Source organism: Oncorhynchus nerka, linkage group LG9a, assembly GCF_034236695.1.
Source record: "Oncorhynchus nerka isolate Pitt River linkage group LG9a, Oner_Uvic_2.0, whole genome shotgun sequence".
Taxonomy (NCBI): domain Eukaryota; kingdom Metazoa; phylum Chordata; class Actinopteri; order Salmoniformes; family Salmonidae; genus Oncorhynchus; species Oncorhynchus nerka.
Window position 1 is genome coordinate 7,053,142 of NC_088404.1, and position 23,515 is coordinate 7,076,656.

Consider the following 23,515-nt stretch of genomic DNA (forward strand, 5'->3'; position numbering starts at 1 on the left):
CTAAACAGGTGGGGCTCTAAACAGGTGGGTCTCTAAACAGGTGGGGCTCTAAACAGGTGGGGCTCAAAACAGGTGGGGCTCAAAACAGGTGGGGCTCATAACAGGTGGGTCTCTAAACAGGTGGGTCTCATAACAGGTGGGGCTCAAAACAGGTGGGGCTCATAACAGGTCAACTCTGCCATGAATGACTGGTCGCCACTGGCTCTTATAACCTCCACCACGCACAGCCAAAAGAGGACTTTTTCCTAGCTACCGTGCTTCTACAGTACACCTGCATTGCTGGCTCTTTAGGGTTTTAGGCTGGCACTGTGACAACTGCTGATGTAAAAATGTTTTTGATTGGTTGATTAGTTAATTCCCTAATAAAATAGCATAGCTATATGTTTGTATAGTGATTTGGATTTCTCAAAATAAGACGGGGTTTATGAAAAACCTATTCGGCAACGAGTAGTCTACATATTACGGTAATGAAACTGCGCTCCCTTGTGCGTACCTCCCATTACGGTACCTGCATACATCCGTCGGATTCTCCACCCCACTGTTTGCAAACCCATTGAGCACAGCTCAAAAGCTGCTGTTCGAATACCAGTGAAAGGAAAACTCTGGATTGTCTTCGCTTGCTATACTGTAAGTACACACAAACTTCAGTTTGTTTCGCTCAAACATTTCTTTGCGTGTTATTTTTATTTATCAATAACTCGGTTTAGTTGAACAGTCGGTTTGCGTAGTTTAATGTCTTTTTAAAAATTTGAAAGATATATTAACTTCTCTGGACAAATAAACAATATTTTTAATTGGTAGATTGAGGGCAAAATGAGTTAATTATGTAGCGTCTGGTGGAATGTGTGTTTTGATAGAATTTCAAGAATCACGCATTGGTTAATTCAACGACGCGTGTCCATTTGACACTTCTGATTATTCCTTGATGAAACAGTCACCACCAATATTCCCGATAATAGCTCATATGCCGGTTAAGGTCTTCTTCCGGATAAATTGATCAGCACTCTTGATATCCCGCTCACAAGTATCCCTGCAGCTATGAATAAACAGAATATTCCTCATTTGTCCAGGGGCAGCGGAACGATTTGTGTGTGTTTTTTTTTGACAGGGTTGCGGGGGAAAAAAATCCCGACATTAGGTAGGCAATTAGTACATTTGTATATAATAAGCTGCATGTATGCATCTAACCTTCTGTCATTACTTGATGCTCTTTAGAATAACCTACTAAATAAAGCCTTGTATTACATTCTGATAAGCGTCGGTGGAATGAACGCATCATCAACTTTGACATCGCTAAAGTTCTCTTTCATTTCTGCCTCACATGGGGAGCGAAAACGATTACACTGAAAACCCATCTAGCACGTTTGGTGGCGATAACACAACGGAGCCCCATTCATCTTCAATGAAGTGGGCGAGGGACCGTTGAGGGAGGGAGTTGTACACCGCAGGACTGAAGTTAGGGGTGAGAGCAACTGAAGTTTTGACTCATACTCCACGACATCGCGTTGATATTGACCAATCGAAGCTGGCTATAGCTTCCAACCGCTACTGGATTGGCTGACTGGCTTTTGATAGCTACCTTGCGGGCCCTCAGGTGAGGGCTAACAGGAGTTCGAGGCTAGCATGGCCAGGGAGTGCTGCTTGCATAGATCCTCTTAGGGACAGGGGAGATTTTCCTAACATTGAGTGGCTGCTGCCAACACACTGACTCATCTCCAGCCACTTTAATAATGGGATTTGATGGGAATTGATGTAAAATATATCACTAGCCACTTTAAACAATGCTACCTAATATAATGTTCCCTACATTATTCATCTCATATGCATACGTATATACTGTACTCTATATCATCTACTGCATCCTTATGTAATACATGTATCACTAGCCACTTTAACTATGCCACTTTGTTTACATACTCATCTCATATGTATATACTGCACTCAATACCATCTACTGTATCTTGCCTATGCCGCTCTGTACCATCACTCATTCATATATCTTTATGTACATATTCTTTATCCCTTTACACTTGTGTGTATAAGGTAGTAGTTGTGGAAATGTTAGCTAGATTACTCGTTGGTTATTACTGCATTGTCGGAACTAGAAGCACAAGCATTTCGCTACACTCGCACTAACATCTGCTAACCAACCATGTGTATGTGACAAATAAATTTGATTTGATTTGAAATGACATCAATTTGTTTACTGGTTTTAAGCAGTGGTGTAAAAATACTTGAAAGTACTACTTAGTTTTTGGGGATATCTGCACGTTACTATTTATTTTGACAACTTTTACTTCACCACATTCTTAATGAAAATACTGTACTTTTGACTCCATACATTTTCCCAGACAACCAAAAGTACTTGTTACATTTTGAATGTCGAGCAGGACAGGAAAAGGGTCTAATTCAAGCACTTATCAAGAGAACACGTGGTCATCCCCACTGCCTCTGGCCTGGAAGACTTACTGAACACGTGGTCATCCCCACTGCCTCTGGCCTGGAAGACTTACTGAACACGTGCGTCTAAAAACAAGAAAATGGTGCCGTCTGCTTTGCGGAGTCAACTCTGCAGGCTACGTGGCCTAATACACCTCTGTGTAGTACTGCAAACAACTAAAGTAAAGTTTTGAATAAAATGATCTTTGAACTGACTCTACCGGTTGACATACGCCATTGGAAAACAGTGGATGACACAGTGCATTGATTTAAATAAACGATGTATTGCAGCACCCGAAGAAAATAACCTATTTTATACAGGACAAACATAGGTAGAAAGTACGCATTAAATCATTTGACTGATTCAATGTAGTCGGAGGTATACTCCGCCAAAAGGCATTGCCACTCAACTCCATTGAGATGTGATGTACACATTGTGGAGTTGAGCATAAGGAAGAAGTTTTGAGGAACCCCGCAGACTTCACTCCGCGGTTTCACAAGTTTGGCGGTTTGTACAATGGTCCGTGTGATTAACGGGGGGCTGAGCTACAACTGTGTTTGAGCCATTGGTCCGTGTGATTAATGGGGGATGAGCTACAACTGTGTTTGAGCCATTGGTCCGTGTGATTAATGGGGGATGAGCTACAACTCTGTTTGAGCCATTGGTCCGTGTGATTAATGGGGGATGACCTACATTACATTTACATTACATTTAAGTCATTTAGCAGACGCTCTTATCCAGAGCGACTTACAAATTGGTGCATTCACCTTATGACCTCCAGTGGAACAGTAGTGCATCTAAATCTTTTCAGGGGAGGGGGTGAGAGGGATTACTTTATCCTATCCTAGGTATTCCTTAAAGAGGTGGGGTTTCAGGTGTCTCCGGAAGGTGGTGATTGACTCCGCTGTCCTGGCGTCGTGAGGGAGTTTGTTCCACCATTGGGGGGCCAGAGCAGCGAACAGTTTTGACTGGGCTGAGCGGGAACTGTACTTCCTCAGTGGTAGGGAGGCGAGCAGGCCAGAGGTGGATGAACGCAGTGCCCTTGTTTGGGTGTAGGGCCTGATCAGAGCCTGGAGGTACTGAGTGCCGTTCCCCTCACAGCTCCGTAGGCAAGCACCATGGTCTTGTAGCGGATGCGAGCTTCAACTGGAAGCCAGTGGAGGAGCGGAGGAGCGGGGTGACGTGAGAGAACTTGGGAAGGTTGAACACCAGACGGGCTGCGGCGTTCTGGATGAGTTGTAGGGGTTTAATGGCACAGGCAGGGAGCCCAGCCAACAGCGAGTTGCAGTAATCCAGACGGGAGATGACAAGTGCCTGGATTAGGGCCTGCGCCGCTTCCTGTGTGAGGCAGGGTCGTACTCTGCGGATGTTGTAGAGCATGAACCTACAGGAACGGGCCACCGCCTTGATGTTAGTTGAGAACGACAGGGTGTTGTCCAGGATCACGCCAAGGTTCTTAGCGCTCTGGGAGGAGGACACAATGGAGTTGTCAACCGTGATGGCGAGATCATGGAGCGGGCAGTCCTTCCCGGGAGGAAGAGCAGTTCCGTCTTGCCGAGGTTCAGCTTGAGGTGGTGATCCGTCATCCACACGGATATGTCTGCCAGACATGCAGAGATGCGATTCGCCACCTGGTCATCAGAAGGGGGAAAGGAGAAGATTAATTGTGTGTCGTCTGCATAGCAATGATAGGAGAGACCATGTGAGGTTATGACAGAGCCAAGTGACTTGGTGTATAGCGAGAATAGGAGAGGGCCTAGAACAGAGCCCTGGGGGACACCAGTGGTGAGAGCACGTGGTGTGGAGACGGATTCTCGCCACGCCACCTGGTAGGAGCGACCTGTCAGGTAGGACGCAATCAAGCGTGGGCCGCGCCGGAGATGCCCAACTCGGAGAGGGTGGAGAGGAGGATCTGATGGTTCACAGTATCGAAGGCAGCCGATAGGTCTAGAAGGATGAGAGCAGAGGAGAGAGTTAGCTTTAGCAGTGCGGAGCGCCTCCGTGATACAGAGAAGAGCAGTCTCAGTTGAATGACTAGTCTTGAAACCTGACTGATTTGGATCAAGAAGGTCATTCTGAGAGAGATAGCGGGAGAGCTGGCCAAGGACGGCACGTTCAAGAGTTTTGGAGAGAAAAGAAAGAAGGGATACTGGTCTGTAGTTGTTGACATCGGAGGGATCGAGTGTAGGTTTTTTCAGAAGGGGTGCAACTCTCGCTCTCTTGAAGACGGAAGGGACGTAGCCAGCGGTCAGGGATGAGTTGATGAGCGAGGTGAGGTAAGGGAGGAGGTCTCCGGAAATGGTCTGGAGAAGAGAGGAGGGGATAGGGTCAAGCGGGCAGGTTGTAGGGCGGCCGGCCGTCACAAGGCGAGATTTCATCTGGAGAGAGGGGAGAAAGAGGTCAGAGCACAGGGTAGGGCAGTGTGAGCAGAACCAGCGGTGTCGTTTGACTTAGCAAACGAGGATCGGATGTCGTCGACCTTCTTTTCAAAATGGTTGACGAAGTCATCTGCAGAGAGGGAGGAGGGGGGGAGGGGAGGAGGATTCAGGAGGGAGGAGAAGGTTGCAAAGAGCTTCCTAGGGTTAGAGGCAGATGCTTGGAATTTAGAGTGGTAGAAAGTGGCTTTAGCAGCAGAGAGAGAAGGAAAATGTAGAGAGGAGGGAGTGAAAGGATGTCAGGTCCGCAGGGAGGCGAGTTTTCCTCCATTTCCGCTCGGCTGCCCGGAGCCCTGTTCTGTGAGCTCGCAATGAGTCGTCGAGCCACGGAGCGGGAGGGGAGGACCGAGCCGGCCTGGAGGATAGGGGACATAGAGAGTCAAAGGATGCAGAAAGGGAGGAGAGGAGGGTTGAGGAGGCAGAATCAGGAGATAGGTTGGAGAAGGTTTGAGCAGAGGGAAGAGATGATAGGATGGAAGAGGAGAGAGTAGCGGGGAGAGAGAGCGAAGGTTGGGACGGCGCGATACCATCCGAGTAGGGGCAGTGTGGGAAGTGTTGGATGAGAGCGAGAGGGAAAAGGATACAAGGTAGTGGTCGGAGACTTGGAGGAGTTGCAACGAGGTTAGTGGAAGAACAGCATCTAGTAAAGATGAGGTCGAGCGTATTTCCTGCCTTGTGAGTAGGGGGAAGGTGAGAGGGTGAGGTCAAAAGAGGAGAGGAGTGGAAAGAAGGAGGCAGAGAGGAATGAGTCAAAGGTAGGCGTGGGGAGGTTAAAGTCGCCCAGAACTGTGAGAGGTGAGCCGTCCTCAGGAAAGGAGCTTATCAAGGCATCAAGCTCATTGATGAACTCTCGAGGGAACCTGGAGGGCGATAAATGATAAGGATGTTAAGCTTGAAAGGGCTGGTAACTGTGACAGCATGGAATTCAAAGGAGGCGATAGACAGATGGGTAAGGGGAGAAAGAGAAATGACCACTTGGGAGAGATGAGGATCCCGGTGCCACCACCCCGCTGACCAGAAGCTCTCGGGGTGTGCGAGAACACGTGGGCAGACGAAGAGAGCAGTAGGAGTAGCAGTGTTGTCTGTGGTGATCCATGTTTCCGTCAGTGCCAAGAAGTCGAGGGACTGGAGGGAGACATAGGCGGAGATGAACTCTGCCTTGTTGGCCGCAGATCGGCAGTTCCAGAGGCTACCGGAGACCTGGAACTCCACGTGGGTCGTGCGCGCTGGGACCACCAGATTAGGGTGGCCGCGGCCACGCGGTGTGGAGCGTTTGTATGGTCTGTGCAGAGAGGAGAGAACAGGGATAGACAGACACATAGTTGACAGGCTACACAAGAGGCTACGCTAATGCAAAGGAGATTGGAATGACAAGTGGACTACACGTCACGAGTGTTCAGAGAGTTAAGCTTACGTAGCAAGAATCTTATTGACTAAAATGATTAAAATGATACAGTACTGCTGAAGTAGGCTAGCTGGCAGAGGCTGCGTTGTTGACTAAGTAGGCTAGTTGGCATTGGCTGCGTTGTTGACACTACACTAATCAAGTCGTTCCGTTGAGTGTAATAGTTTCTACTGTGCTGCTATTCGGGGCTAGCTGGCTAGCTAGCAGTGTTGATTACGTTACCTACAACTGTGTTTGAGCCATTGGTCCGTGTGATTAATGGGGGATGAGCTACAACTGTGTTTGAGCCATTGGTCCGTGTGATTAATGGGGGATGAGCTACAACTGTGTTTGAGCCATTGGTCCGTGTGATTAATGGGGGCTGAGCTACAACTGTTTGAGCCATTGGTCCGTGTGATGAACGGGGGCTGAGCTACAACTGTGTTTGAGCCATTGGTCCGTGTGATTAATGGGGGATGAGCTACAACTGTGTTTGAGCCATTGGTCCGTGTGATTAACGGGGGGCTGAGCTACAACTGTGTTTGAGCCATTGGTCCGTGTGATTAATGGGGGATGAGCTACAACTGTGTTTGAGCCATTGGTCCGTGTGATTAATGGGGGATGAGCTACAACTCTGTTTGAGCCATTGGTCCGTGTGATTAATGGGGGATGACCTACAACTGTTTGAGCCATTGGTCCGTGTGATGAACGGGGGCTGAGCTACAACTGTGTTTGAGCCATTGGTCCGTGTGATTAATGGGGGATGAGCTACAACTGTGTTTGAGCCATTGGTCCGTGTGATTAATGGGGGATGAGCTACAACTCTGTTTGAGCCATTGGTCCGTGTGATTAATGGGGGATGACCTACAACTGTTTGAGCCATTGGTCCGTGTGATTAACGGGGGGCTGAGCTACAACTGTGTTTGAGCCAAGGGTGGATTCCGAAGGGGCCCGGGCCCCCAAATCTTTTTATACAAAAACTTCCGAATGGTTTTAGCTACAAATTACGATAAGCCATCTGTAAAAAGCTGAGACTGTTTTGCTCTATGATGCTACACAAATGTCATTAGAAGGTAAGGGGTTCTTCTACATAGATCATAGGAAATCACAGGACACAGGGTCTATAATACTGTAAGGAGTTCTTCTACATAGATCATAGGAAATCCCATGTCATAGTGTCTATAATACTGTAAGGGGTTCTTCTACATAGACTATAGGAAATCCCAGGTCATAGTGTCTATAATACTGTAAGGGGTTCTTCTACATAGAAGATCATAGTAAATCCCAGGACATAGTGTCTATAATACTATAATAAACTCTTGTAGTTGCTGTCACAAACGCCACACAGTCGTCACTGACTAGTTGGATATTAATTTCCCACTGAGCAAACATTTTCTGTGCTTACAGCATTCATATCAGGGTTTTGCTTAGGCAGACCTTAGTTGTTTTTTTACATTAAAAAAAAACAACATTTTTCAGTAAGACTCATAAATGCAACAGTTTATGTCCAATAGTTTTGTGTTCTACTTGTAGCCCTGGTTGTCCTTTTTAAAGAACATGGTAAAACACCTCATTGTGAGACTCAATATAAAGGCTGGACATGCAGATAAATGAGCAGACATTTTTTTTTTTTTGCTGGGATCTCAGTACTGATGGGGTTAATGTGTTACCGTAGCCTAGCCGATAGAACATTTCTCTGCTTGTTGTTTTCAGTCATTCCTCTTCGTGTTTCAACACGATCTGTCAATGTGTGTGAACTGAACATGACCAACCATACTTAAAAGGAGAAAAAAAAGTTTTTTTAGTACATAAATTAACATGGATTGCTTCTAAACCGTTATAGGAAAAAGCTGTTTTAAAGTGCTTTAAAAAATAGTTGAAAATTCCCTTTCCCTTTGACAAATGGAAGGATATAGTGGGGGGCTGAGGCGGCTAGGGGGGCTGAGGCGGCTAGGGGGGCTGGGCGGCTAGGGGGGCTGAGGCGGCTAGGGGGGCTGAGGCGGCTAGGGGGGCTGAGGTGCCTAAGAGGGGCTGAGGCGCCTAAGAGGGGCTGAGGCGGGGCCAATAATAGTATTGCTTCAGGCTCTTTCATGGCAGAATGGTATATTCACTCTTGCAGAAGGAGGAAGAGAATAGGGACTGTGTCCGATGCATGTCGGGGACTATTTGTGTATTGTCCCTGTATGCACAGTTTTTTGAGCTTGAAGTCAGAATTATTTTAAAGAATCCCTGGCATGGTGTCTATTCAGGTTAAGCTGCCTCTTTTCTGTGTGTGCGTGCGAAGATCACCCCCCCCCCACCTACTTCTTGAAGCAACCTAATAGGTTTGACCTGCTCTGTAAAAGCCAGGGACCATACTATTTGGGTGTGTTTCGATGGGTGTCCTCCTGTCTCTCTCTCTCTCTCTCCTAATGTGAGCCTTAGATCACTCCCTTGTTTCTACAAATATGTTGGCATATTGTACATAGAGATGCTACTGGAACTATCGCTGCTCTCATCTGTATACAGTAGATGCCTGGCAAGAGAAGTTGTTGAAAGTGGAATCTTTCTCTGTTCCTACCGTGTGTGTGTGTGCGCGTGTGGTTTGTATAAAAGCCGAGCGGCTACATAAATGTCAGCTGACTGAACACAGGGATTGTGTTGCGAGCCAAACAGTAGTCTCCTGTTTTCCTGCTCCGAGGGAAACGAACACCCTCCTTAACCTTTCTTCGCCCATGACAACGGTTCCATCACAGTAAACGTTGGACCTATAAACAAAGGCTAAGTCAAGGGGGGCTGGTTTGTGGTTCCGGAGACATATTAAGACATTTTCCCGAAAAGGGACACAAATTATTTTAATATAAGCCAATTCTTGGACTAATAAAGCACTTTCAACTGAGAATCTCTGTGTCTGGGAAAACAGGCCTGGTGTGTTTCGTGATTGGTCGATGTTGGCGCAAATTCCTTTTAATTAAGACCTAGACAACCAGGTGAAGGGAGTTCCTTTTAGTGATCTTAATTCATCAATCAAGTACGAAAACCCTGCAGACACTCGGCCCTCAGTGGAATGAGTTTGACACGTGGTCCACATGCTCTTTCCATGATAGACTGACCAGGTGAAAGCTATGATCCCTTATTGATGTCCCTTGTTAAATCCACTTCAATCAGTGTAGATGAAGGGGAGGAGACCGGTTAAAGAAGGATAAAAAATAAATAAATATATATTTTTTTAAATCTTAAGGCAATTGAGACATGGGTTGTGTATGTGTGCCATTCAAATCCCAATACATTGAGAATCTCATATACGTATTGTATCGGCACCTAAATATCGTTGATAATATCCTAACGTGAGATCTCTAGCAATTTCCAGTAGTGGTGCACTGATATATTTCTGCTCGATATACCGATATCTGTTATTTTCCGACTATTTAAAGTTTTTGCGGCGTTAAAAAAAAAACACAAAAAAAACATTCTAGTACAGTTAAATAGTTAAAACACTCAGTCTAAGGCACTGCATCTCAGTGCAAGAGGCGTCACTACAGTCCCTGGTTCAAATCCAGGCTGTGTCACATCCGGCTGTGATTGGGAGCCCCTAGGGCTGCGCACAATTGGCCCAGCGTCATCCGGGCCGTCATTGTAAATAATAATTTGTTCTTACCTGTCTTGCCTAGTTAAATGAAGGTCACATCACACACAGACACACCACACTGACCAAAAAGTTATTTTGTTGGCATTTATTTATGTCCCCATGACGAGTAAAACATCAACCTTTTTTCTTTCACTTACTTGCTGTGCTGTTTCATTGTTCAGTCGTTTTCATTCTCAACCAGGATTTCTACGGAACACTGTTTGCGTGTCAAACAAGATACACGTCAAATAACACTATTTGATGTCTCAAATAAGCCTGTTGACCAATCAGGACCTGAATTGCCTGTTGACCAATCAGGACCTGAATGACTGCACATTCATTACACTATCACTTGTATTTCATTTGTCACAACGATTTATTGCATCATGCTATGCTATGATGCTGGTAAAGTTGTCTGCGCACCTACAGTGCTGGTCATACAAAAATAAACGCTAGCTAGCTGATGGATGCAAACGATGTTCTACCCCCAAAAACATGGCAAAACGACATAATCTAGGTGTCATCTAAAATAACCTTATTTTATAAAGTCGGACCCATCTATGTGAAGCTCGCCACAATAGTAGACTTTGCAGTTAGCCTTCAAAATAAAAGTATGGCATAATTCTACTATTTGTATTCATTTGCATCACTGCCAATGACAATCTTTTATTTTGAAGAAAAAAACGTAAATTCCACTATTGTGGCTAGCTTCACAACCCAGTCCGGTCAAGCCTCACTAGCCAGATGAAGTTAGCTTTGGGCAACAGGGATAAGTAGCTGGCTAGCTATTTATTTTCATGAACTGAAGTTGTTCGCCTATTGAAATTGAACAAGTGGCCACCTAGGGAATACTTACTCACAAGGATTCCTAAAACATTGCTAAGAATAATGAAAATGACTGCATTTTCTATTAATTGTTTTCAGGCTGGTTGTATTAGTGCTAGCTAGGTACCAAACTAAAGCTAGCTCCCATAGAAGTTGTGGTCGAAGAAATGATGCTTTATTACCAACACGGTATACATCGTTCGTGGACAGTTGTTTGCTTGTTTGCTTGAGTTTTTTTTGTACAGCTTTGACAGTACTACTGTATCTTTTTGACACACAAAGACCCAAACGGCGTTCCATAGTATCTATCTATTAACAGGCGTGCTTTAAGTTCATTTGTGGAATTTCTTTCCTTAATGTGTTTGAGCCAATCAGTTGTTTTGACAAGGTGGTGTTGGTATACAGAAGATGGCCCTGTTTGGTAAAAGACCATGTCCATATGGCAAGAACAGTTCAAATAAGCAAAGAGAAATGACAGTCCATTACTTTAAGACATGAAGGTCAGTCAAACCGGAAAATTTCAAGAACTTTGAAAGTTTATTCAAGTGCAGTCGCAAAAACCATCAAGCGCTGTGATGAAACTAGCATTCATGAGGACCGCCACAGGAAAGGAAGACTCAGTTACCTCTGCTGCAGAGGACAAGTTCATTAGAGATAACTGCACCTCAGATTGCAACCCAAAGAAATGCTTCACAGAATTCAAGTAACAGACATCTCAACATCATCTGTTCAGAAGAGTGTGTGAATCAGGCTTTCATGGTCGAATTGCTGCAAAGAAACCACTACTAAAGAACACAAATAAGACGAAGAGACTCGATTGGCTCAAGAAACATAAGCAATGTACATTAGACCGGTGGAAATCTGTCCTTTAGTCTAATGAGTCCAAATTTTAAATTTTGGTTCCAACCTCCATGTCTTTGTGAGACGCAGAGTAGGTGAACGGATGATCTCCGCATGTGTGGTTCCTACCGTGAAGCATGGAGGTGGTGGTGCTTTGCTGGTAACACACAGTGATTTATTTTAGAATTCGAGGCACACTTAACCAGCATGGCTACCACAGCATTCTGCAGTGATGCATCATCTTGTCTGGTTTGTGCTATCATTTGTTTTTTTCAACAGGACAATGACCCAACACACCTCTAGGCTTAGTAAGGGCTATTTGACCAGGGAGATTATTATAATCTATTGACAAATGTCCTCCATCTTGCTGCTGCAAATATTAAATGGGCATTTTGGGATTTTTATAAATATGATATGTACCCTTTTTAATTCTTGAAGAATATAGTTATATAATTAATTAATTAATATATATTAATATAGTTAATGATGCATTTTTAGTTCACCTATCACACTCCATCAGAACCCAAAATATCATATAAGCTTGTTTTACTCCAATGTTTGTGAACAAAGTGAATTTAAACAAACACTGTATAGCCTCAATATTAAAACTATACTTTTGATATCATGCATCCATAGCTCTTTTAAATTTGACTGTGGTTACATTTCTCCAGCCCCATCCCTCACCAAAACAGTGACCGGGAGAATGCTTTGTTTCAACTACTGATTGCAGCTTTAAATCCTTAGAGATCTGTGAGGAACAGTCCTTGTCAAAGGGTATCCTGAAGGCAGAATTTTCTTCGAATGGGAACCAGCCAATGAGGCACTTGTCAACATGATTATCATCATAATGTTGTAGATTCCAATGGGGTCATAGCTCACCACGTGTAAAATATAGTGGACTACGATACCCACATGAATATATATTGCTCAGTGGACTACGATACCCACATGAATATATATTGCTCAGTGGACTACGATACATTTTCTGCAACAGTGAGTCTGATTTTTAAATGGTTGGCTATAGAAGATAGGCTTCTCAGTGGTAGGTGTTTGCCCCGGGGGGTTCAGTTGATGGTGTGGAGCTGCAGAGAGGTTTTTATCTTCATGGAAATGGTTGGGTGTAGAGTAGATGGAAGCATCTGGCAGTGATGGGCTATGGTTGACATTCATTTGGTCTTTCTGTAGTGTTGGCTTCATTCAAAGTGACTTACGGTACAGTGATGCAGCTATTCTTAGTTTGTAATCCCTGTGGAAATGAAACTCATAACCTTTTTGTTCTAGCGCGTACAAAGGAAGGCACACAGGACGACTGGTTGAGATTGTGGTTGGCATCTCTCACTGTTAATCTCTCACCGTGGAAAGGAAGTGCAGTACTGCAGATGTTTGATTCAGATCGGCCTCTAGAGTCGGCTATGATGGGCTACTGATGCAGTGCAGGGAGCCACTCAGCCCTCAGTCATCCCAGAGACTCACGGATAGATTTTAATTGGTTTAATTTCAACTTTATTTAACCAGGTAGGCCAGTTGAGTTCTCATTTACAACTGTGACCTGGCCAAGATAAAGCAAAAAAGAACACACCGTTACACATAGGATAAACAAAAATACAGTCAATAACACAATAGAAAAAGTCTTTATACAGTGTGTGCAAATGGAGTGAGGAGGTAAGGCAATAAATAGGCCATAGTAGTAAATTAACACTGGAGTGATGGATGTGCAGATGATGATGTGCAAGTAGAGATACTGGTGGGCGAAAGAGCAAAAAAAAGTAAATAAAAACAATATGGGGATGAGGTAGGTAGATTGGATGTGCTATTTACAGATGGGCTGTGTACAGCTGCAGTGATCAGTGAGCTGCTCAGATAACTGATGTTTAAAGTGTTACGGATACAGGTATCCTGTGTGTGTATCCTGTGTGTATTTTCTTTCCTTCTCCACTATTCACAGGTGTCACCAATCATCATTCCCCAATCAAGTCATTCATCTGAAGACACATCTCCTGTTTCCATTACCCAATCACATCCCCTTTCCCTTGGTTTAAAAAGCCATTCTGTTGTTTCCCCCATGTCTCTCTCTCTCTCTCTCTCTCTCTGTCTCTGTCTCTGTCTCTCTCTCTCTCTCTCTCTCTCTCTCTCTTTGTATGCAGAGATCTCTCTTTTGTTTTTACATGGCACTTTGTCTGTTATCCTGTGAGTTTTGTTATGGTGTTTGTTTGATGGTGGGGAAAGGGGGTGTCGCCCATGGACCTACAGTACACGTAGGAATACTTTGTCTAAGTACCCTAGTTAGAACTGGGCGGACCACCCGCTGTATTTGATTGGTTAGGTAGTTAGCTGTATTGAATCATCTAGCTTAGGGGTGTTTTGGGATATTTCTTTCTTTCCTTGGGTCCGTCCAGCTCAGCCCCTTTTCCCACCCCCTCTTTACCGTGTGTTTAAAAATAAACCAATAGTGTTTGACGGTAGATTGAAGTTTTCTGTGGTTTTTGTTCTCGCTGCTCCCTTCTCACTGTTATAATTTGCATGATGTTACGGGTCCCCCCCCCCCCCCCCGCCTAGACTGCAGGGCCAAAGGGATTCATAACAGTCAGTGAGGGAGATATGTCTCCTTTTTTTGTTGTTGCAATTTGTTCCAGTCACTGGCAGCAGAAAACTGTGAGGAAAGGCGGCCAAAGGAGGTGTTGGCTTTGGGGATGACCAGTGAGATGTACCTGCTGGAACGTGTGCTACGGGTGGGTGTTATAGTGAACTGAGATAAGGTGGAGCTTTATCTAGCGAAGACTTATAGATGACATGGAGCCAGTGTGTTTGGCGACGAGAGCATACATGTCGCAGTGGTGGGTGGTATATGGGGCTTTGGTGACAAAACGGATGGCACTGTGATAGCACTACATCCAATTTGCTGAGTAAAGTATTGGAAGCTTTTTTTTTTATAAATGACATCGCCGAAGTCGAGGATTGGTAGGATGGTCAGTTTTACGAGGGTATGTTTGGCAGCGTGAGTGAAGGAGGCTTTGTTGCGAAATAGGAAGCCGATTCTCAATTTAATTTTGGATTGGAGATGTTTAATGTGAGTCTGTAAGGAGAGTTTACAGTCTAACCAGACACCTGGGTAGTCGTCCATATATGTTAAGTCAGAACCGTCAGATGCACACGTCTATACTGTATACGGTGCATTCGGAAAGTATTCAGACCCCTTCCCCTTTTCAAACAATTTAATCAACTTAAGAATAAGTCTGTAACGAAACAAAAAGTGGAAAAAGTGAAGGGGTCTGAATACTTTCTGAGTGTACACACACACACACACACACACATTTCACAAGTTCTAAACCTTTCTATTTGAAAAGCTGCTGGGTTTTTCACGCTCAACAGTTTCCTGTTTTGTATCAAGAATGGTCCACCACCCAAAGGCCATACAGCCAACTGGACACAACTGTACTGCAGTGATAGCTGAGATGGTTGAGAGTCAGTGTCTGGGCTCTGTTGCTTTGTTGCTGGTCTGCCAACAGTAGCATGGCTGTCCCAGAGGCTCAGACATCACTGCAGACTGGCCTGGACAGCACAAGCAGCTGTCCAAGTTTTTGATGCCAAGATGCACGCTCTCCTGGGCAGCGGCGGACGCTCTCCTGGGCAGCGGCGCACGCTCTCCTGGTCTCGACGCACGCTCTCCTGGGCAGTGGCGGATGCTCTCCTGGGCAGCGGCGGCGCAGACCAAGCAGATGGTGACCCCGTTAACTAAATTTGAGTCTCCACTGACCATGGCTTTCTGACCATTCTGTCGCCAAGAGTTCTGTTGCCTTTCTCGGTCACCTACACAGTTCTCCGTCACTGGGACGGTTATCCGTCATATGGATTCTTTGTAATGAGAAGAAAAAAAAGACCTTAGGACTGGAATTGGTCAAACGTGCAGTTGAATACATGTACAAAATGATCCACTTTCTATAAACCCTATAAAATCTGTTATTTTTGGAATAATTCCATTTAGTTTTCCGAATTTTTTTGTTTGTATTTTCAGGTTTCATAATTTTCCCAGTTTCTCTCATCCACTTTTTTTCTTAATAGGAAAATTTGATGTTTTATATGTCCACATCAGGAGACCAATCTCGAGGTATGGTGAAAAAATAATTAATTCAAGTGTCCACCTAGCAAGAGGCTGTTTAGTTGTGTTTTTAAAAAGGCACGTGATTAGAGTTTTCCAAACAAAATACCCTGGATTGATGCGTTATGCCAAGTATGCATAGCCTACTTGTAGATAACATTTAGTTGAGAAGGTGTTGGGGGAAGCCTTTCCATCAATCAGAATAAGGTTGTCGCTAACGGCTACACAGAGGCATTAATACCTACACCAAAAAATGTCTGCAGCATTGAAGGTCCCCAAGAACACTGGCCTCCCATAATTCTTAAATGGAAGAAGTTTGCAACCACCAAGACTCTTCCTAGAGCTGGCCGCTCGGCCAAACTGAGCAATCAGGGGAGAAGGGCCTTGGTCAGGGAGGTGACCAAGAACCTGATGATCACTCTGACAGAGCTCCAGAGTTCCTCTGTGGAGATGTCCTTCTGGAACATTCTCCCATCTCTGCAGTACTCCACCAATCAGGCCTTTATGGTAGTGACTAGACGGAAGCCACTCCTCAGTAAAAAAAAGGACATGACCGCCTGCTTGGAGGACTCTGACCATGAAAAACAAGATTCTCTGGTATTATGAAAACAAGATTGAACTCTGGCCTCAATGCCAAGCTTCATGTCTGGAGGAAACCAGGCACTATCCGTGCAGTGAAGCATGGTGGTGGCAGCATCATGTCTGGAGGAAACCAGGCACTATCCGTGCAGTGAAGCAAGGTGGTGGCAGCTTCATGTCTGGAGGAAACCAGGCACTATCCGTGCAGTGAAGCATGGTGGTGGCAGCATCATGTCTGGAGGAAACCAGGCACTATCCGTGCAGTGAAGCATGGTGGTGGCAGCATCATGTCTGGAGGAAACCAGGCACTATCCGTGCAGTGAAGCATGGTGGTGGCAGCATCATGTCTGGAGGAAACCAGGCACTATCCGTGCGGTGAAGCAAGGTGGTGGCAGCATCATGCTGTGGGGATGTTTTTCAGTGGCGGCGACTGGGAGACTAGTCAGGATCGAGGGAAAGATGAACGGAGCAATGTACAGAGATCCTCGATGAAAACCTGCTCCCGAGCACTCAAACTTGGGGTGAAGGGTCACCTTCCAACAGGGCAACCACCCTAAGCACCCAGCCAAGACAATATAGGAGTGGGTTCAGGACAAGTCTCTGATTTGTTCTTGAGTGGCCCAGGCAGATCCTGGACTTGAACCCGATCGAACATATCTGGAGAGACCTGAAAATAGCTGTGCAGCAACGCTCCCCATCCAGCCTGACAGAGCTTGAGAGGATCTGCAGAGAAGAATGGGAGAAACTCTCACAAATACAGGTGTGCCAAGCTTGTAGCGTCATACCCAAGAAGACTTGGCTGGAATTGCTGCCGAAAGGTGCTTCAACAAAGTACTGAGTGAAAGGTCTGAATACTTATGTAAATGTGATTTATTTATATATTTATTTATTTTATAAATTAGCAAAAATGTCCACCTGTTTTAGCTTTGTCATTATGGGGTATTGTGTGTAGATTGAAGAGGGGGAACAATTGAACCCATTTTAGAATAAGTCTAACGTTGTAAAAGTGACTGGGCCTGAATACTTACTGAATACACTGTACATCTGTAAGCTCAGTCAAGTATTGAATTTCAAGCACCGGTTCAATGAAACCCGCATAAAAGGGCAGTGATTGGTAACCATACCAGATCAGACTGAACATCGCTTTAAGCCTGGTCAAGTTAATAATTAGGCTGTGGATGATGTATTAAACCACCCAGACACATCTGAGATCCAGTCGTCCTTTTGAACTGAGTTGCAGGACAGGGATGAAACTGCTCAGGGGATGTTACCATTGGTTGTTTTAAAAAACGCCTACAGAGTTCAATGGGGGGGGAGGATCAACTACACAAAGACCTGAATGACAGAGCGAAAAGAGAAATACAAATATTTCTAAACATTCATATGTATGCGACCAAGGCACTAAATGAATACTAAAGAAAAAACACTGCATAGGAATACATGTTTTGGCCTAAATGCAAAGCCCTATAGTTTGGGGCAAATGCAACGCATCACTGAGTAACTGCCTCCTTCTTCTTTCCCCCCCCCCATTTTTGTTTTGTTTTTCCAAGCATGGTGGTCTTTTGCATGGGAATGCTTGACATCCGCAAATACCGGGGAGATTCTCAGGATAAGAATAAATGGGATGGAGCTAAGCAAAAGACACAATCCTAGAGGTTAAACTTACTTCAGTCTGCTTTCCACCAGACGCTGTGAGAGGAATTCACCTTTCAGCTGGACAATAACCTTAAAACAGAAGGCCACATCTACACGGGAGTTTCTTACCAAGAAGACAGGGACATTTTCCAGAGTGGCCACCTTTGCAAGAAAATATTGTAAAGGATAATGGGATAGTATACAAATCTCTTAGACTTAACCAAGAAGACTCACAGCTGTAATGTATGCCAAATGTGTCTCAAACACGTATTGAGTCAGGGAGGGGGGAATACTTCATCAACGACTATTTGCGTTATTTATTTTGCATTTAAATTTTTATTTTTAATTAATGTAGCATTTTCCTTCCACTTTCACATTCCACTTTAAAATGAATCCAACTTAAATGAATTCTAATTAAATTAACTTTGTGACAATACCGTTTGAAGGAATCCAAGGGCTGTGAAAACGTTTGCAAGGACCTGTATAGAATCGTGTGTATCGCAAACGTCAAATTGTACGGAGGGAGGATTGCCATAATTCTATAAGTATGCACCTCCAAAGAAATTGTTTAGTGATCAAGAATATGAACCGTTTTTAGTTTGCAATGGGGCATTAAGTAATGATTACTAGCATAGGTCTAATGGTGTTTTTTGGTCTGTCATAATTGATTGAAATGGATTTAATTTACTGAGCACTTGCATTTGGAATTTGTTGTTAAAATTGAAGTATTACATAATCAAAATATGTTGAAGACAAAAATTTTAATGAAAAGTGCTGTCTTAGTAGTCTGAAATAAACACATTAGCTTGAGACTCGGGACATTGTGACTTGACATGTTTGTGACTATAATTTCTTGCTCCCACCTCTGTTTGTTACTTTAAGGATGTGAGGGAACAGGTCATTAACAGTACGAGAGAGAGGTTGACTCTTTTTTTATTTTTATTTTATTTTTTTTATTTATTTTTTATTATTAAAAAATGTAAATAAAAAAAAATTTAGTTCAGAAAAAAGTACAAACGAAGTAAAACTGGAACATGAGACTAAACATTTTTTTTATTTTTTTTTATACCTTTATTTTACTAGGCAAGTCGGGTTTCTTATTTTCAATGACGGCCTAGGAACAGTGGGTTAACTGCCTGTTAAAGGGCAGAACGACAGATTTTGTACCTTGTCAGCTCGATAACCTTTCGGTTACTAGTCCAACGCTCTAACCACTAGGCTACCCTGCCGCCCCAATTTGACAGTAGGATGTTACAGAATGGTGCAGTATGGAACTCAGTGTCCTCATGACACCTCTGTCTTCATCAGGGTATTTCTTATGTTTATGTTTCTGTCGTCATGGACTCTGTTAACTCTTTTTTTTTTTTTTTAGATTTAAAGGCCCAATGCAGCTGTTTTTATATAAATATCAAATTTCTTGGTAACAATTAAGTACATTACTGAAATAGATTTCCATTTAAAATGGACAAACTTTAGCTTGGCCTGTCTTTTAGATTGGTCTGACTGGGGGAGGGAAAACTGAAAACTAGCTATTACCGGCAGAGGTTTGGAGCTCTTTGTTATTGGGCTATTAACCAATTTACCGTACAGTGATCTCACCGTGGTAAACTGAAACCCCCACCCATGCAAACCTGACTCACCATCACCAAACCTGCCCCTCTCGACTATTAGGGGTGTACCGTTACACGTATTTTGTACCGAACCGTTCGGTACGGGGACCTCTGTTCGGTCCGCACTGTGAACTCGAATGAAAAAATAAAATGAAAACACAAGCCCGATAAGCTATGACGACGCTGTGTTATATGCCTCTTGAGTAAATCTGAGATGAAAACGGCTATTCCGTTAAAACAACTGAAGCCGCATAGGCACGTTGTAATCAAAACATTTAAAATCTTAATTGGTGCATTTTCAAGCTGTCCGGGAACTAGTTCTGTACAATGGCAACTGGTGGGGGTCAATAAACCTAGAGGATTCGCCATCGTTTAGATATCCAGTTGGAAAACATTTTGTTTTCCTAGTAGATTAAAACGGCAATGGACAGAGGGTATATTTACCTCCACCAGATGACTTTATGCAGCTGACAACACCTCAAACATGTCGACAAGCACCCCAGTATTCCCACCTCAAACATGTCGCCGTAAACATGTCGACAGCACCCCAGTATTCCCACCTCAAACATGTCGCCGTAAACATGTCGACAGCACCCCAGTATTCCCTCCGCTGGAGAAAAAACGGAAACGCCAAAAACAACCAAACGTGGTCTCCCCTCTGTATTCAAGCATCTGATTCTGACCGGGCCAAAGAAATCAAAGACATGACAAGAGCTGCAGCTATGTTTTATAGCCACGGATATGCATCCATTCTCAGTGGTTGAGAAGAATAGGGGGTTTCAGCACCTCCGTGAAAGTGCTCGAGCCACGTTACCAACTTCCCCCTCTCGCACGCATTTCAGCAAACTGGTAGTGTCCGTTCTATATAAGCAAGTCAAAGTTGTCAATGAATTGGCCAATTCACCCTGTGTTACTCTTACTACATATGGATGGACAATCCAGGGCTACAGAGAGCTACAGTGCCTTCAGAAACTTTTCATACCCCTTGATTTATTCCACAGTTTGTTACAGCCTGAATTCAAAATGGATGAAATCGTTTTTCCCCCCACCAAACTACACAAAAATACCCCGTAATGACAAAATTAAAACGTGTTTTTAGAAATGTTTGCAAATGTATTGAAAACTAAATGCATAAATATATCTAATTTAAGTAGGTATTCATACCCCTGAGTCAATACATGTTAGAATCAACTTCGGCAGTGATTACAGCTGTGAGTGTTTCTGGGTAAATCTCTACGAGCTTTGCACATCTGGATTGTATAATATTTGCCCATTTAAAAAAAAAAAAAAAAAAAAAATTCTTCAATTTGTTGTTGATAATTTGTTAGACAACCATGTTCAAGTCTTGCCATATATTTAAGTCTAAACAAACTCGCTACTTCTTGTATATTTGGCTTTGTGTTTTAGCTTATTGTCCTGCTGAAAGGTGAATTCTTCTCCTAGTGCTTGTTGGAAAACCAGGTTCAGTCTGCTTATCTCTCGGATTTTGCCTGTGCTTAGCTCCATTCAGTTTCTTTTTATCTTGAAAAACTCCCCAGTCCTTAACGATTACAAGCATACTCATAACATGATGCAGTCACCACTATGGTTGAAAATATGTGAAGTGGTACTCGATAATGTGTCGTATTGGATTTGCCCTAAACATAAATATTTGTATTCAGGACAAAAAGTGAATTGCTTTACCAATTTTTTTTTTTGTTGCAGAATTACTTTAGTGCCTTGTTGCAAACAGGAGGCATGTTTTGGAATATTTTTTTAGTTCTTTACAGGCTTCATTCTTTTCACTCTGTCATTTAGGTTAGTATTGTGGAGCAACTACAATGTTGTTGATCCATCCTCAGTTTTCTCCTGTCACAGCCATTCAGTTCTGTAACGGTTTTAAAGTCACCATTGGCCTCGTGGTTTCCTTCCTCTCCGGCAACTGAGTTAGGAAGGACGCCTGTATCTTTGTAGTGACTGGGGTGTATTGATACACCATCCAAAGTGTAATTAATAACTTCACTATGCTCAAAGGGATATTCAATGTCGCCTTTAAAAAAATAAAATAAAGTGTGTGTTTAACCCATTTACCAATAGGTGCCCTTAATGAGGAATTGGGGAAACCTCTCTGGGGGAACATACCATTCATTAAAATCATCATGTTAAACACTATTGCACACAGTGAGTCCATGCAATGTCTTATGTTACTCGTTAAGCACATTTTTACTTCTGAAATGTTAGATTTGCCATTACAAAGTGGCTGAATACTTATTGACTCAAGACATTTCATTTTTAATTAATGTGTAAAAAACTAAAAATATATCAATTTCGACATTATGGGCTAGTGACGACAGTGACAATTAATTTTTTTAATTCAAGAAATGTTAAATTCTGTCTAACACAGTACAATGTGGAAAGTCAAAGGGTTAAATACCTTGTGAAGGCGCTGCACTTAACAGTGACAGGCCATCACCCCAGAGTGGGAAACCACAGCTATGGTTACTACAGTATCCTTTATGAGTCACACAAGTGCACATATTTCTATAGCAAAAGGCTATACCATATCTGAGCCATGTTTTACAATGTTGAATTCACACACATATTACACTTATTTATTTTAGTGTTGTTGAGTAATGGTGTTCTCATTTAAGACGATACAAAGTGTTATTCCTGATAGTGACATCACCAGGCATTACATGACTAATGATCACCGAGTCCAGGGGCGGTTGGTGCCGTTTAAGATGAGGGAGGACTAGCTTTTTATCTTTTGGAGAAGGGCCTTATTTCTATTACGGCATATTGGACGTCTGTCATTCATTTTCTATTCACCCAGTTCAGTGTAACGTCGACATGTTTAGGTTACTGTCATTCATTTTCTATTCACCCAGTTCAGTGTAACGTCGACAGGTTTAGGCTACTGTCATTCATTTTCTATTCACCCAGTTCAGTGTAACGTCGACAGGTTTAGGCTACTACATTGTACTCTAATGTTCCCTACACCCATCATGAGGTTGCCTCAACCTTGACAATGAATGAAAGTTTACAACGTAGGTGCACACCGGTAGAGAGGAATTAAAGCAATCAAGATGACCGAGTGACACATTCAATACTGCCTTGCACTCTTGCCTGCATCTTGCTGATCTAGGGTGTAATCTTTAGTTTCTATTGGACAAATTCAGGTGTGTTTATCAGTTTTTGTTCAGATTTCTTCCGTTTTTTTTTAAATAAATGTTTTTCAACAGAATCGGCATGGTAAATACACCCCTGGTCAGGCGTAAACACAATTCACTTTCATAGCAGCCACGTTGTATTCCTTCTCCCATCTATGCACTCTCCTCCTCTCACCTTTTCCCTTTGCTTGTGGACTTCAATGCACAACACATCAACTGTATGTGACCAGGCGATTTAAAAAAAAAAAAAAACTTTCCAAGCCATGTCATAACTGCTACACACAGCCTACATCGTTGTCCCCAAGCTAATAGAACTAGTAACTCATTACTAAATCTGTGACAATCATGCAGTAACGTTAGTGTACAGTCAGTAAGCAGTTTAGCACTTATACCGGTGGGCCCCGATGGCAATAAATTAGTACAACCAAAAACAGAAAATCACATTGTAGGATTTTTAATACATTTATTTGCCAATTATGGTGGAAAATAAGTATTTGGTCAATAAACAAAGTTTCTCAATACTTTGTTATATACCCTTTGTTGGCAATGAGAGGTCAAACGTTTTCTGTAAGTCTTCACAAGGTTTTCACACACTGTTGCTGGTATTTTGGCCCATTCCTCCATGCAGATCTCCTCTAGAGCAGTGATGTTTTGGGGCTGTTAATGGGCAACACGGACTTTCAACTCCCTCCAAAGATTTTCTATGGGGTTGAGATCTGGAGACTGGCTAGGCCACTCCAGGACCTTGAAATGCTTCTTACGAAGCCACTCCTTCGTTGCCCGGGCGGTGTGTTTGGGATCATTGTCATGCTGAAAGACCCAGCCACGTTTCATCTTTAATGCCCTTGCTGATGGAAGGATGTTTTCACTCAAAATCTCACGATACATGGCCCCATTCTTTCCTTTACACGGATC

General features: G+C 43.4%; 1 protein-coding gene across 2 annotated transcripts in view; it reads left to right on the forward strand.

Annotated features, from left to right (window-relative positions):
* The first annotated feature begins 534 nt into the window (after positions 1-534).
* Positions 535-23,515, forward strand: part of LOC115118639 (tumor protein p53-inducible protein 11) — a 100,218-nt gene continuing 77,237 nt past the window's right edge. Inside the window, exon 1 of one of the 2 annotated variants that reach the window (XM_029647311.2) lies at positions 535-627. The gene's annotated coding sequence lies outside the window, so the exon portion shown is untranslated. The remainder of the gene's footprint in view (positions 628-23,515) is intronic. The other variant, XM_029647313.2, reaches the window with a different exon arrangement.